Below are 14,618 nucleotides of genomic sequence, written 5' to 3'. Positions count from 1 at the left end.
ATGAAAACTCATACATACATACACAAAGCGCTCATTAGGAATGTGTCCCTGTGTCACATTGTTGAAGAGAGTGCATGTATGTTTCCACATGTATGAAATCTGGAATATTTCATTTATAGGTATGCTTTTGTTTTCCAGTACTTGTAGTAAGTACATTAGAAATTCTTGTGGATCTTCCTGTGAGTTTATAGTGAATTTCACTATTCCAGCACAGTAGTCCAATTGTTTTCTTATTCCATAAACACTATACGTGTTGTCAGGATTGTTTGTTGCGTTTCTATGAAGTACTAACATTTGCAAACACAATTGGTCTGTACTGTGTAAGTAAATGTTGTCAACTACTGGTGGTAATTGTAATAGAATAGTTATTGTTACATTTGCGCAGCAGCTTTCACCAATTACATTTGAAAGTTTAAATGGACCAGGTAGTTCTGTATAGAGTGCTTTTTTTGGAGTTTGTCTTCCTTCTTTGAAGAAGTACCTGGTTTACTTTCCCTAATAGGTTCTTTTTTGATTGTGGTACTTGATGAAGTATTAGTTTCTTTTAATCTCTTTGGAGGATTTGCAGTGACATCCTGTTGCATTTCTGTTTGCCTTAGTTTTCTTTTAGAACATTTTACTTTTTGTGGAATAGGATATGTTTTTAGATGGGGTGTATAGTGAACGAAGTCTATTCTATTCTGAAATTCAAGGAATATCTGCGTTTACTTTACTTGCATCAAAGTTGATTAGAAATAGACCGTCAAGTGTACGTAAGCGTATTAGTGCTATGTAGCTCATGCCTTCTTTAAAGATTGTGTTACCAATGTCTATCAATGCCTGTCTAGGGTAAGACCTTGTGATTTATGAATGGTTACTGCGTATGCAAGAGTTAGAGAAAATTGTTCTCTTCGTACATACATGTCTTTGAAGAGAAGGAATCGAGCTGTTGAGCTGTCAGTCCAGAAAAACCAAACACCCCTTGAGGGTCCGGAAATGAATGATAATTGATTGGCCGAAGACCAACCACCTCATTTACCGTGTAAGAATATATATTCATTAATCATTAGTTATTACGTAGCTATTAGGTCAACTAGAGTGAAGCCATTTTAAAATGACCAGAATCGCCATTTTGTTTTCTCTCTCTGCTCTCTCTAACGTTGCCACTTTGCCTCATGTAAAACTGCTTTGCTGTAGATATTATTTCGCTTCAATGGTCCAAGGCTAAGAAACATGTTGAAACATTACACTGGAGAGCCAGACAGAAATGCCCGATTCCCTCCCTCACATATCCTTGAAGACAGGGAGCAAGGCTTTTAATCAGTACGCAAATGCCAGCGAGTCTCCTGAAAGAATAACAATGTACGAAACTAGCATTTGAAGAGTTGAATGTACGGCCCCCCTTTCTGAGCCCAGTGAGGCCCCGGAGAACGAGCTGACCTCAAGAGCGAGAATCGAAACTTAGAGATAGTGAGGCCTGGTATGTGCTAGTCTCCTACGCGCAGCTTGCCCATGAAAAACAGAAACACTGTGTTCTCGCAAACAAAGAATGGCGTCTGTAAAACTGGAGATTGCAAACTGTTACTAAATATGGTGGTCTAATGTGTCATATTAGTCACGATGGTCAATCATCGTCTCTAATTCAAAGGGAAATGAATTGGGGGCGGCATCAAATGTGTCATTACTGATTGTAAGATGCTCCGTTTGTACATATGTAACTGATGTACGTTTCACGCTCTCTTGCATCCCCCGAGATCTGTTAGACACACGTCGTGGGGCGTGGGACCACTTGGCCAACTGGGACTTCTTTGTATTGCAATAAACCCTAGATTTTGGGAACGTAACCTTGTGTCTGGCGTATCTATTCGTGTGTGGTGACTGTGCCTTATTTCCACATCCGACAGTCCCTCAGGGGCCCCTTCAGAGCATCCTATCCTTTGCACTTCTGAAAGTTTGTCAAAGAGAATATTGACAAACTGAATGTTGTTGTCACGTGGGTATGTTTGAAAGCCAACAACTGTACCCAGTGCTCCATTAACTAGTCCTTGATCCACGTCAAGGTTACGTTAAGCATTACTCTGCAATTTAAGCATAATGTTAATATATTTTCCAATCCAGCTGTGCTGGAGATTGAAGTTTCTAAAATATTTAGTCTCGTTGTGGCTTGTTCACACATAGGTAGTGTCATACCATGTATGTCTAGTTTGTCTGTGGCGCTAATTTCAATTATTGGTTGCATTTCTTTTTTTAACATTGTTTAATTGAATTTGAAACAGCTTGCAAAAGTTGCCATTAAGGCCATACAATTGACATTTGTGTGGGCTAATTGTTCCATAACTTCCGTAGCACATGCATTATCGCCATAAAGTTCATGAATGTGCCGGGTTTTCAATATTGCTTGTGCTTCTTGAGATAATATACCAACTCTAATACTTTTTAAGATGTTGGCATAAGTGAGATCTGTAGATTGCTGCATGTTTTCTGTTAATTCTCTGTATTGGAAATGTTGCCAAAGGTTGACATTTCCAATGCTGCCAAAAGTTTTACGGCAGGGTTTGTGTCCTAAGGTTTTAAAAATAGGCTCACCTTTCACTGGTGTCAATTGAAGAAGATCTCCGAAAACAATAATGTGTTTTCCGCAAAGATTTCTTCGTAGTTTATTTTGAGTTTTGAGTACTTGTTGTAATCTGAGGTGAGTCAAGGCCAACCTTAGGTTGGAGACCATGCTCACTTCATCTATTAGTAGCATTTTCATTTGTTTTAATACTCTGCAAAGTTCCATTGCAGCTTCTATAGAAAGTTTGTAATAGTCCAATTTGTTTTGGTGTTCTACTGGGAGGAGTAGTAATCGTGTGTAAAGTGACACCGCCTACGTTGTAGGCAGCTAAACCTGTGGGGGCAGTGACAGCAGATGACAGTTTGTTGTTTGTCAATTGTTGAAGGAATTTACTGATGATTTTGATTAAGAATGTTTTGCCAGAACCAGCTTCACCACTGACGTACAGTAGTATAGGTTTGTAATTTAGGCATTTTGAACACCATGTGCAATTTCTTTTGTTACTTCTTCAAAAATGCTATGTTGCTCATTGTTTAGTTTTGATTGTAGTACAGTTAAGTCTTCTTTATCTTCATACTGACACATGGTGTTCCTACTTCTGTCATAGCTAATTCTGTCTCATTTGCTATTAGTGGCTCTCCCAGTGGCTCTTGGCTTCCTGTTACAGAAGGTTGACTACTTTTCTAGTTGGGTCTGGAGTTTTTCTTCGTGTTGCTGTTCATTGTGCAACATTGTTTTGTACTGTGTAAAGTTTAAATCAGTTATAGTGCTTTCATTTGCTTTGAAAGCATCTACATAGGAGTCATAGTTATCTAGTATTTCTTCTTCTTTTCCTCATGGTTTAAAGAGTTGTAGCAGGGACATGTAGTATACTTCTTTATGTTGAGGAGTCTTTAATGACAATTTGATATGATTAATCAAATTTGGCTTCGTGAGTTTTACTAAGCTGCCTTCACAATTTGTCACTCTGTATGTACCTTTTTCCCATAGGGTTTTATATTATTTTTTTATTTGAAGTTTTAGGCTGTGTGGTATAGACACATGGTTTCCAAAGTGGTACTTCTGTTTGGGTAGTTCGTGTCCAGTAAATTGTTTTTTAAAATGTCTTGGCTGTTGAGATCATGTTTGGCTATTGTTTCTATATCTTTGTATGATTTTAGAACTATTTTTCTAGATTTAGCAGGACCAAGACTTAGCCATACTATATTTTCAGATTTTCCATACAAAGCAGTGCCAGTTAAACAATCTGCTGCTTCATAGGAGCCAAATTCTCTATGGGAGAGCATTTTTATGCCCAAGCTGTATAATTTCTGAGACAGTGTTTTGTCTGATGACAGGTCATTCCAGAGGTCTTGGAGCTCTGTTTTTTCTGCTTTGGTTAAGTATGCTGTAACATATCATGCAACTGCAGTGGAATTGTCTGCAATGTATTGCACATCTATGTTTGCATTCCATAAGTGGGCAATGTTTGCATTGTAATCATTGATATATTTTTCTTCTCCTGTTCTTTTTATGTAATATGTATTTTTAGGTGATTTACCCTTAACACTATGTCTAACTGAAGATATAAAGTTGTTCACTTGACTTGTTTTTGTAACTGGTCTAGGGAAACCAAAGCGACATTTGGTGTAGTATTTCCCTTTGTTTTTGTATTTGCGACGACAATATTTGACACATTTTTGTCTTTCAAATTGTAAAATGTGTGCATGAAGATCTGTTGCTTCTGATGGAATTTCTCAAGTGACATATTTTTCAATAAACTGTAAAACAGTTGCATCACAGTCGTGACCCAATTTAGGAGCATATTTAATCCATAAAAGCATGTGGATATGTGGTGCTCCTCTGGCTTGGTATTCTTTTCTCCAAAAGAAGTGTTGCACTTCTCTGAGGGGAGGAGCAGATTTATTACAAATAAAGTGTAGCATAGCAATGAAGCGATGGTGAAAATATCTCGAAACATTAACAGGATGTAGAGAACAAAGTTCTCCAGGTGTTAGTATATCTATGTTTGTTTTGTTTTTGTTTGATATGCGTAGGAAATCATGTAAATCTTCCCATGCATATTCTGCACAACTTAATGTAACAAACCAAGTGGGTGGGCCAAGGTTTCTGATCATACAACGTACATCTCCATGACGTCGAAACCAGTACTCTTTAGTACCACGCATATTTGCTAATAGATTTGTAATATTTGATTGTAAAACCTCATCCTTTTGTTGCACTTTTTCTAATAATTGTGTAGCTGTCATATTTTGAAAGTGTGATCCTGATTTTAATATGTGTGCAACTCCGTAACATAAAGTTGCTAGTTCATTTTCAAAGAGTAGGTGGAATATGTATTCCACATTTTGTCTAAATCTGGGATCTTCAGAATACATCCGTAATGAGCGGTATTCTGAAGCTGATATTTGAATAGGTCTATCATCATACCTTCCTCCTTTGCCAGTAGGAAAGAGTAGAGGAAAAGCACGTGCTTCTATACTTTTTTCCCCGAATACTAATTGGCGATCCTTTTGTTTGACGCATTTGGTAAGTTTCTAGTACATCTTGTACGGTGCCATTACAGTGCAAAGGATGAATTGTATAATGGTCTAAAGTATTTGATATTGTAGCAGGATCTAGTAGCTCAAATTGACCAGCTTCTTGTGTTTCTTGAATTATTTCAGTTGTATCTTTCAAGTTTTCTTCAATATTAATTTCTTTGTAATATTCATTATTCTCTTTAAGATATTGGAAGGCTTGTCTAACTTTATATAAATCTACCAGCTGTTGCCATATTTTTTTTGTCTTTTGTAGGTACTCCATTTACTAATATAATTAAAGATTGCTGCATTGGACGTTGCACTCCTAGAGTATGCACATTTTCTTTTAGATTTAATGGTAAATAAACTACTTTTCCACGAATGCCTTTTACCAATTCAGAGGGAGGTAATTTTGCTGTTTTTGGTTGAAGGCATATTATTGCTTGAAATGGGTGTACTGTTTGAATTATGATGCTCTCATATAAATTAAGTTGTTGTAGAGGTTTTGGTACCGGGCATAATTCCAAATTATTTGTGATAGAACGTGAAGGAGTTTGGTTGTTGTCAAGTTTTGTTGTGCAATAACTGCAAAGTATTAAGGGCTCAGTTATTTCATATTTGTTTTCTGCTAGACGGTAGAGAGCTAATTCAAACCATTTAGAATCGTCATTGTCTTCTATTTTGTATGATAGGTCCACAGTTTTTGTGTTACTTTTATAAAAAATTCTACGGCAACATACACATACATGGTTTGGTACTTCAGCTGATGTACTTTTAAATGTTAGTATTTCTTTTTTGTATGTGTTTAGCAAAAGGTTGCCATGTGTAGAATTGTTGCTTAATTGGTTTAAAGCTATTTCATTCTGTAAATGGCTTTAACTTCCAAAATATTTTTTCTGGATATAGTGAATTTCTTCAAGTAGGTCTCTTGCTGTACCATGTAGAAGGATGTTATTTAACTTTGCTAGTGCTAAAGCAGGACTTTTAGCATAGTACAGTTTATAGACTAGATTTCTTATAGTTGAATGATGTGTTGATATCCTTTTGATATCATGGAAAGTGGTTTTACAAGTAGGTCCTGTAATGCAGGCCAATGAATGTCCTTGTAGTCCTGTGTACTTGCGCACTGGACAGGTATCTATATTTTGCAGTAATCTAATTTTGATTTTGTCTTTGCTTTTTACATATTTATTGAGGAATTGGTGTAAAGATTTGAAACATTGTTTGGGAATGTTACACATTGACGTGCATGGCCATTTGTACACTAGACGTTCTGATTCAGTTGAATGGAGGGGTAATTCTAAGTTTTCAGGGCATATTTTTGTAAGGAGTACTTCTTGTTCCATTATGGTATTATTCACTTTTTCATAACCTCGACCACTGCTATTTATGGCAATTGTATTTGTTTGCTTTTGTTTGTACGCTTCTTCATTAAAATATGGTTCTGTGCTCGTAGTGTGATTCCATTCACCTCCGCAGATACTTAAGAAGTTCTTTCTGTTGACATTTCGCTTATTGAGAAGTCTTTTTTGTAATTTAGTTATTAGTTTTGTTAGTGGTTTCATTTTGTTTAACAGTAAAATAAATACATTTCTTTTGAGAAGAATTGCACTGTCCATCAATGCTTCTAAGATTAATTTCATACGATAGGTTTTAAGCTTTGAACCTGATTTCTCTCCTGTTTTTATAAGATTTTGAAGGACTTTGTGACGGTATATTTTGGCTAAAATACTTTTCTTGGTATGCTTACTTTGCACTATATTAAAATTTGAAGAAGTAGTTTTATCTGTACTGATAGCTGATTTTCTGTTAATTGTTTTTTGGTTTGTTTTACATTTTGATAGAGGAAGCGAAGTTGTTGTACTTGAAACTTCTTGTGTTTCACTAAATGATTGTATTAGCTGTTTTGTTTCAACTTTTTTTTACAAATTCTGCTAGAGATGGATGCTTATGTTGGACACCTTTATTTTCATTTGCTCTAATTTTGCGTTGCTTTCTACGGAGTTGTCTTTTGGTAGGCATTCTATAGGGTCTATTGAAAAAAATAAAGAGAAGATATGGGTTGGGGTGTTCTGGAATGTATGTGTGCTGTGTGCATGAGTGTTTGAGTAAGATGATAAAGATGTATGTAATGGTGTGTGATTGTGCATTGGGAACTAAAACTAGTAGGGATAGGTATTCTTGAATTTATGTGTCACTAAACTGGGGTTCTTATGACAAAAAAAAAGTAAGCTAGTGGTGTGGAAAAGTACAAATAGTAAATCTAATGTATACAATTAAAACAGTTGTTTGTTCTATAATATGAAAATTGTAGTGGTTCAGTTGGCTAATTTGTGTGTCCAAAAATAGAAATTTTTGGGCCATTCTGGTTGTAAATCGCAGTTTACGACATGGAAATTTTTGGACAAAATGGTACAAAATCTCTATTTTAAGAAACCAAAATAGCTGGTATTAATATTATAGTATATTTGATTAATAATATAAATATTATGGTGATATTTTACTTACTTTTTTTTTAAAATTAACAGGTAACTTCTTAGTTTTTCTTTCTTCTTCTAATTTGGCTGCTTCTTTTCAGGAAACTGGTCTTCACTGCAACTGTAAAAGCTTCAAATTAGTAACTTTGTTTGTATATAGCACTGTTTTTAATTTAGATATTGATTTTTTTAATTAAAATCCTCAGTGCCTTCTGTAAAACCATTAAACTAATTTATTTACATAAGATACATTGCATCAGTTCAGTACATATGATATGTTCTTAATGAACAAATTGTATTGAATGACTAACTGTAGCAAAAATAAAATATCTTTACTATGTCTTGTGAAATGTATAATATATTAGTGAATACCACTATTTCTGTAAGTAAACTGTTCTAGGTAATAGCGCCTCAATGTCATGTCTAATTTAAAGTAATTAAGTAAATAAATAAATAAAAACAAAAACTATGAAATTGTATAAGTATTTTTATAAAGGTTTAAACATAGATTGTGTTTGCATGCAATTTTGTTTGAATATAGGTAGTCTATATATTTCATTTAAAAAATGTTAGTTTAACATGATTTGAGTGTGTGTGTATAAAGAAAGTAAAAAGTATAAAGGTGTATAAGTGATAGTTGATTTTAGGAAATTGAAAAAAGTACAGTAAATTCATTTTACAGATTTTACAAGGTAAAAGTCTGTTTGAAAATGTGTTCATCTACCATAGCTCTCAACTCACATGCTTTTGGCGGGTGTCACACGCCTTGTAAAGGGCAGTCTCACCCGCCAAGCCTCCTGCACGCCCATTCATTCCAATGGGCGTCTCACCCGCCAAAAACAAAATCGGGTGATTTCACCCGCCTGTAAAACAAAAATGGTTGAGAGCTATGTCATCTACTATACAGAAAATATGCATACCTGAAGTTTGTGTTCATGCATATGGATATGCATGGAGCTGCAAGTAGACATCTTGGAGACTTGTACAGTATTTGTGGTAGATGCTGCTTGCCAATGATATGACACTTGTACTCAGAGAGATTCATAGTACATTTGCAGTGCTGATCTATGATGATGCAGTTAGATGTAGAGGTCTTGAATGTGATTGGTGCATGGTCATGTGGTTTTTGAGGTACATCCAATGAGGGAATGGCAGAGAGAGTGTAGTGGAAATGGTAGAAGGGCTGTTCATGTTACGATATGTCCGCGGACATGGCGGTAGTTCCCGGACATCAGGACTTACATCCGCGGATTTTTGGGTTCAGAAGTCATGCAAATGAGAATAAGCACTGAAAGGGATTGTTCAGGAAAGTTTGGTGGGTGTGTTGTGCCAGGAGAGATTTTCTGAGATACTATTTTTGCTGAGAGAACAAAAGATAGCTATGGCTGTGTGTTTCAGAAAACAGATTGTTTGGATTTTAGGAGATTCATGGATACATTGGTTGAAGGTGCATGCAGAAAGCTGTGGAGTAGCTGTAGATCTTGGATTCCCACATGTGGAAGTACACTGGCATGGAGTATGTGGAATGAAGTGGTTGGATTTGCTACCTCACTGTGCTACTTTGGAGACAGAGCAACATCCAGACATAATTGTAATTCATTGTGGAGGGAACAGTTTAGGGCATGTGACTGGAATTTTTTTGCAATTTGCTATGAAAGAAGGACTGAGGAAGGTTATGGACATGTTTCCTAATTCTCAAGTGATATTTTCACGGATTGCGCAGAGACAAATGTGGCTTCGTTCTTCTTCATTTGGTCCACAAATGGAAAAAGCAAGGCGCAATGTTAATATGGCTGTTTGTGGCTTTCTAAGAGATTTTGGCATGTCTTCTTTTCACAATGAAAATATTATGTTTTGTAGTACATACATTTTTCGCAGAGATGGAGTCCATCTTACTTATGCTGGCAATCAGATTTTTCTGAGAAATGTACAAAATGCATTGCAACCTTTTTTGGAATTACAACAACGATTTTGAAGTAGATGTTAAGCATTTACAATTTTTAACTTACAAACACCACCCAAAGGCTCTTTTCAGAGCCACCACTTCTTTCCAGAGAAAATTACAATGTTTGTGATGGAGTAGTAACCCAATTTTTTTAATGTTTGCGAACTGTCCGCGGACTTCTAAAAAATACAAAGAGCCCTGCTTCATTTATTTTCACTTCTAATTTTTAACTGGGAAAGGCGGCTCTGAAAAGAGCCTTATTTTTTTTTTGATTTTTGTAATTTTGTATTTTTTTTGGTTTTTCAGACACGACACACTAGGAGATGAGGGTAAAGGAGGGTAAAGGGGGGGACACCAACCACAGGGATAAGAAAGGGCGAGCTGAGAGAGGAAGATGTAGAGTGGGTTTTATTTGGGTAGTGAGCAGGTCTTCTCGTGCTCTGAGATGATAGTCTCAAAAGCACTCCGAAGTCGCTCCCCCCCTGCAGAGTACTGTGTCACAGTACATACATACAACTGTGACCCTTGAAAGGTAAGGGTCATCAGCATTCTGTATGGCCTGTGAGGCAGCTGGAGAAAGACGCTGTCCCACAGAGGTGGTCCTTGTGGTGACAGGATCAGAAACAGAGGATGAAGTAGAGGAAATCAACCTGCTACGTTCTTCGCAAGGTACAACCCTGCGAATAGCCCCAGAGTGAAATGACCTCAGGTGTCGCTTCATAGTAGTGGTCCCAAAGCTGTAGTTACTGTGCTTCCCGCGACTGAGTATCATTTTGCACTCATTGCAGGTAACATGGTTTGCACGAGCCTTAGGACCATTCCCATGAATGGTAAATAACCGCCACACCCAAGACTCACGCCTAGTGCGGGTAGTAGGGATTTCCTCTACCTCATTCTCATCATCCTCTTCTTCCTCCTCCGCATCCTCAGTCCTGTTCCCCTCTTCAGGCCCTTGGGGTGGTGGTGGTGGTGGAGGGGGTGGTGGTGGTGCTGAAGCAGGTGCAGCACCAAGTGGCAGTTCAGCAGCCAAGGATGCCATGTCGATGATGGTGTAGTCTGCAGGTGGCAGCAAAAATCACTGTGTTCTGAAGAATAGCCAGAAACACAATGGGAATAAGCTCTTGGGCGTGGTCTTTTATAGGGGTGCTTGTGCGCGGTCCGCGGACATGCGCACTGTGCGCGGACAGATCGAACACAAAAAAAGGATCGGAAAGTTTCAAAAGGTATATAGAAACTCAAGATTGCTATGTGGGACTTGTGGCATGCTTAGATTTTATTGAAAAATATTATGGATTAACTGAAAATGTACTTTTAAATTGTTCGGGGACACGAACAGTGTCCGCATTTCAGGACACACGATGAGCGTGGGTGCGGTTATATGATCTGTTTGCGAACTAGTCTGCGAAGGAAGCGCCTGTCCGCAGGACACCAAGTGCACGGAGATTGGTTAGCGCATGCGCATTGATGTCCTACGAACACTGTTCGGGTTCTGAAGTAATTAAAAGTGTGTCACACGTGAAACGAATATTTCAGGACACCGCGTGTGTTCTTAGAACAGTTTAAACTTGGTAGAGAACAGTAAGGACAGATATAGTGTTCTTCAGGACACATGTAATTTAGCTTATGTACGAACATTTCAGGACACCAATTGTGTTCTTAGAACACTTTCAATTGGGTAGCGAACACTACGAACAGTTGTACTGTTGTTCAGGACACATCATTTTGTTTATTTACGAACATTTCAGGACACCAATTGTGTTCTTAGGACAGTTTTAAGTTGATAGCGAACATTACAGACAGATATAGTGTTCTTTAGAACACTTTAATTTTTCTTTCTTTACGAACATTTCAGGACACTACGAGTGTTCTTAGAACATTTTGAACTTGCATGAGAACATTACGGACATATGTAGTGTCCTCAGGACAGTTACATTTTCGTATCTTTACGAACATTTCCGAACAACCGCGGTGTCCGTGGACACCTAAATTGGTTTTATTACAAGGAACTGAAAGTAATTACAACACAATATAAAAAAGTAACTTTATTTAACATATATAAACAATTTATGACTGAGAAGGTGGGGCAGAAACGGAAACAAAAACAGGAGAATTAGGGTTTTCAATATTAGTGGGATCAGGTGAAGAAGGGATGGAAATCTCATCAAAACGTTGTGGTCCATGGAGAGAGTTTGGGGATAAATGAATGGGATATGGTGAGGGGGGACAAGTACAGGTGGGACAATGGTATGCTGTTAGTGGTTTTAGGTGATCTTCCACAAAGTTCTTTAAATCCATAAAATTTGCCATAAGTTGGTCCATTTTGTGGGTAATGTGTTCAAGAGTGTTATCCACCCACTTCTTTTTCTTTGGAAGTTGCAATTTCTGTAGGGTCTGTAAAAAAAAATGTATATGTTGAATGTATACAAAATAATATTTATCAATTGGTTTATACAGTAAAGTGTGTACTATCTTCTAACATTTCGTCTCGTGGGAAATGGTCCTCTAGCCAGTCCAGAGTACTACACATTTCTGTGAGAAAACAAAGAAGCAATATTTTTTTTTTTCTAATATAGAAAGTTTATAAATATATGAGTAAAAAGAAGTGCACTTACTATGTCTGGTGAGATATGTAATCAGTAGTGTATACGTCTGGTCTTGCTGTTGGTTGTGGAGCGTCTGTGAGGTAATTATGGTGGAAGCCACTTTATCTTCTTTTGGTATATTCCATTTTAAAACATATTGTATTTACATGAATGGTTAGTGTGTTACATATATGGGTAACATTTTTTAAGTATTACTACATATACTTTGTATGTGTGCTGCTTTGTGAATTTGTTAAATGTTCCTATGTTATGATATAACTATTACACATCATACCTCCCCAGAGTTTTTAGGTGGTGGTACTGTTCTCTGAACATGTCCGCGAACAATAATAAGTTCGCGGACATCAAGTTCATAAGAAGAGATCTAGTCAGTTCCATATGACATGTATATAAAGTCAAAGGCCCTCATTACGACCCTGGCGGAAAGTAACTGACCTGACCGCCATAGCGTAAATAGCGTTTCCGCCATTGCACGACGGAGTAAAGTGCGGCTAATTCCGACCCATCGGGCACGAGCACTACGCCATGGCGGAAGTGCAAAGTCCGCGATGGCGGAAATGTCCCCAAAACGCCCCTCACCGCCGTCGTATGGCACCCTAGGTGCAATTCCGCCCCCCATCATAGCGGTCACCGTAATGAGCGGCAATCGGAAAATACGGTGACCTTAAATATACGGAAACGGAAGTAAAAACATGGTCCCGGAACGGGAAACAGCACGCCGTACACCTATAAAATCAGAATTCCCACACAACCATTAAAAATACTACCCTGAGACACATCCCAACCCGTCATCCACCCTAGTGAAAGCAATAAAAATGGGAAAAGTAGCGAAAAAAGCGTGCGACCGCAAGCGGCAGGTCCACTTCTCCCGTGAGGAACTCACCGTGCTCACAGAGACCCTCCAGGAGAATGCTGCCGTCGTCTTCTCGACACAAATGACCAGGACGGCACTTGCGAACAAGAAGGCCATATGGGCCCTGGTGGCACAGCGGGTAAGTGCGGTGGGGACCGCACCCCGCAACCCACAGCAATGCAGAAAGCGATGGGACGACTTGCGGATACGCGTACGGAGCATACTATCCGCCAACCGTAACATTGCCACAGCTACCGGGGGAGGATCGGAATCACCCATCAAGTTGACCCCCTGGGAAGAAATCTGTGCCTCCACCATTGGAATGGAGAGTATAGAGGGAGTCGGAGGGATGGAGAAAGGAGTGCAGACATCCGAAGAATCAGGTAGGTGGCCCAAATAAAACAATGCTAAATCCACAATGTCCAATCATGTGAAGTACCATGTGTCCACATAGTGCAACAGAAACACATGGCCAGGAGAACGTCCACATACATTGGCCTGATAGCGCACTTTAAAAGTCACATTAAATACATAAATAATTCAAAATCCTAAAAACACCCTCTACACGTGCAGCAGGCACACCCTAACTGCAGGCTGCAAAACAACTGCATCCTCATTCCACACAAAAATGAAACCGCCTCCAAGGCCCTGACCCAAATCACCCTCAGGTACCACCCCAATGCGTGTGATACATTGCCATTCCAATTTCCACAGACCCATTAATAACGCTCGCCTTCCTTTACTCCACCACAGGGTCTGATTCAAACGACGAGCTCCAGGACACCCCTACCAGCACACCTGCAAAGAGGGCCAAGACCAACGGCCAAAGACCCTCCACCTCAGCTGCACGGATCAAGACACGGCAGCAGCACAAATCAAGTGGCAGCACACAGGAGGGGACTTCAACAGGCACCCCAGCAGCCAGCATGCCCACAACAGCACCACCACAGGTCCCCCCAATGGATGCCACAGAAGGCACTGCTTCTGGTGGCAGCAGCACCATAGGTGACACTGCATTAATGGCAGCATGCTCCGACACAGAAAACGGTGATGTCGATGTAGGATCCATCCATGACCTGTCTCAATCCCCCTGTTTGTTTCATCCCGTACACCATGAGGATACCACGCAGGGGCAACCACAAGACGACGACTGGCCATCCCCCACAAGCCCTGTGGCAAGGCAACATGAGGTGATCAACCCCTCTGTGACACCACCGCAAATGGCCATGGCACAGCAGAGGCAACAGTCCCTCGACCAGGTGATCGTGCAACAGCAGCAACTGGCCACGCTCCTCAAGGACCATGCTGATGAATGTGGGGGTACTAAGGCAGCCATAGAAACATCAACTGAGACACTTAGGGCAGAAATGGAGAGAAGTACAGAGACACTAAGGGCACAAATGGAGAGAAGCACCGAGAGCCTGAGAGTACAAATGGAGAGAAGCACCGAGAGCCTGAGGGGGGAACTGCATGCGACGTCCAAAGACGTATGTGCTGAACTTGCCGCTGTGCGCCGTGTGCTCACTGAGCTCTCACAAACCCTTAGGGACATGCATGGACGTGAGCAGGCAGAGACATCATCCGTTGCAAGTTCCGTCCAGGGCAGCCCCCAACGTAGATCTGGGAGGAACCTGCGCTCCACAGGCAGGGGTGCCCCTGATACCCGGAGAGGGGGCTTGCAA

Source organism: Ambystoma mexicanum, chromosome 3q (genome assembly GCF_040938575.1).
Source record: "Ambystoma mexicanum isolate Mex_15411 chromosome 3q, UKY_AmexF1_1, whole genome shotgun sequence".
Classification (NCBI taxonomy): Eukaryota; Metazoa; Chordata; class Amphibia; order Caudata; family Ambystomatidae; genus Ambystoma; species Ambystoma mexicanum.
Note: the sequence above shows the minus strand (reverse complement) of the source record.